Genomic DNA, 2,798 nt, shown 5'->3' on the forward strand with positions numbered 1-2,798 from the left:
ATAGTTCTTGCTCTAATAAACTACAAGTATAAAGGTAAACCCTGTGAGCTTTACTCTGCCAAATCCCAACAGGTTATGGGCCCAGGCAAGCATTAACTGCGCGAGTGAATATTATTAGAGCGAGCAATGGCGTCCGCGAGCAACTTCTCTAACGTAGAGAAATTGAACGAACACAATTACGAGTTGTGGAAAGTCCATATGAAAAGTATACTGGTGTACAATGATTTATGGCAATATGTCGACGGGACGGAGATCAAACCACCTGAGAACGCACAAGACTGGACCAAGAAGGATGCAAAAGCGTTGGCCCTGATAAATCTCAGCATTACACACAGTCAGCTGAACCACGTGAAGAAAGCTGAAACATCGAAAGGAGCCTGGGACACCCTCAAGGGAGTATTTGAGTCAAAAGGTCCGGTAAGAAAAGCCACGCTATACAAGCAGTTACTAAGGATGGAAAAAAGAGCGAATGTAACGATGACGCAACACGTGAACGAATTTGTCGATAAGGCAGGACAGTTGGAAGAAGCCGGTATTGAAATTCCAGAAGAACTGCTGTCGATAATGTTGTTAAGCTCTTTACCGACGGAGTATGAAAACTTTAGCGTAGCTATAGAAGCGCGAGACGACATACCATCACTAGAAGTCATCAAAGCAAAGCTGAAAGAAGAGGAAGCGAGACAGAACGATCGCGATACGAAGACCACAGAAAACGGTAAGAAGAACGACGCGTTATTGACAAAAGGAAGCGCAGACCGTGGGAAACCTTCACGTCCAGATTCTAAAGGCAATAAGGTAAAAACGAACTTCCAAAAATTCGACGGAAAATGTTTTAACTGCGACAAAATTGGACACAGAAGTCGCGATTGCAGATCAAAGAAAAGACAACGTGACAAGACGGACAATCCCGACAACGTACTAACAGCGATTGCCTGCAACACGGAGCTCGTGAAAAGACCGGAATCCTGGTGCCTTGATAGTGGTGCGACGCAACACATGTGTAACGACAAACTGAAATTTGACACTATCAACGGAAACGAACGTTCGCGAGTGTATACTGCAGCGGAACATTATGTAGAGTCAATCGGAACTGGAAACGTAAACTTAAATATAAAAACGAGTCGACGCGAAAATAAATCAATAAAATTGGAGAATGTGTTGTACGTGTCGAAATTACGCAATAATTTGTTATCTGTACCAACAGTTACGGAAAGAGGCTACACTGTAACGTTTATAAAAAATCGCGCGTTTGTCAGGCGGAAGGATGGATCTACGATTCTGACGGCAACGAGACGAGATCAACTATACGTCGTCGATGAAGAAGCCAAGTGGGCATGAATGCAGAACAGGAAACAGATGAGAACCTGCTGAGATGGCATCAAAGGTATGGCCACGTGAATGTCAACGATCTCAAGAAAATGAAGACGGAAGAAATGGTCGACGGTATGAATGTCAAATTCAAGTCAAACGAAATTAATTGCGAGGTATGTGCCAGATGCAAAATACATGTCCAACCATTCAAAAATTCTGCTCACCGTGAACGAGAAGTATTAAATCTGATACATTCGGACATTTGTGGTCCGATGAACGTCGAATCTTTAGGAGGTGCTAAATATTTTGTAACCTTCACAGACGACTGCACAGGATATACGGAAACTATAATGTTACGTAACCGCTCGGAAGTTCTAGACGCTTTCAAGGACTATAAACGGAAGGTCGAGAAGCAGACAGGACTACAAATCAGAAAACTTCGCACGGATAACGGGAGAGAATATATCTCAAATAATTTCAAGAATTTCCTGAAAACTGAAGGAATCATCCATCAATTGACTGTGGAATACACGCCCCAGCAAAACGGAGTCGCGGAACGAAAAAACCGAACGCTTGTCGAGATGGCAAGATGCATAATGTTGCAAGGTAATCTTCCACAATCATTATGGGCCGAAGCTATAAACTCAGCTACGTTTCTGCGAAACAGATGTGCGACGAAATTATTAAATGGAAAGACACCCTACGAAGCGTGGTCTAAGCGAAAACCATATGTTGGATTCTTTAGAGTCATTGGAGCTAAAGAAATAATGTTGGATAAATCACACAAACGAGGAAAATTCCAACCAAAAGGCGATGAATATATCTTAGTCGGATACTCGCAAGAGTCGAAGGCGTATCGTCTTTGGAAGCAAGGAACAAGGACTGTCGTCAAAGCCCGAGATGTGAAATTTTTCGAGAAGCGAAATTCAAGTGATACGCTGGATGGAGTCAGATTCGATGTACTGGAAGACAAGGTTGAAGACTCAAACGTCTTAGGATTACAGCTGCCCGACTCACCCAGCGAAGATTGCAATTCCGAAGAATCTGAAGCGGAGATCGGTGATCAAGAAGACGATCCAGAAGAAACCGGCGACATCAGTGAACCGCACCGAGGTCGAGGACGACCGAAGTTACTACGCACAGGTCAGCGTGGTAGGCCGAAAAAAATCTATCAAGCCAATAATACGATGAATCAGGATCCCCAAACTATTTCGGAAGCACTGGATCGAAACAAAGAGGCATGACTAGCAGCGATGGATTGCGAATACAAGAGCCTACAAGAGAATGCAACGTGGATCTTAGTACCAAGGCCGGAAGGAAGAAAAGTTCTATCAAATCGATGGATTTTCAAAACTAAAGTTAATCAAAAAGGAGAAATCGAAAAATTTAAGGCAAGATTGGTCGTCAGAGGACATACGCAACGGGAAGGCGTAGATTATCAAGAAGCGTTTGCGCCAGTCGCCAGATTGGACTCAATACGGACTTTG

Source organism: Vollenhovia emeryi, unplaced genomic scaffold, assembly GCF_000949405.1.
Source record: "Vollenhovia emeryi isolate VEMERY1.0 unplaced genomic scaffold, V.emery_V1.0 DF939414.1, whole genome shotgun sequence".
NCBI classification, from domain to species: Eukaryota; Metazoa; Arthropoda; class Insecta; order Hymenoptera; family Formicidae; genus Vollenhovia; species Vollenhovia emeryi.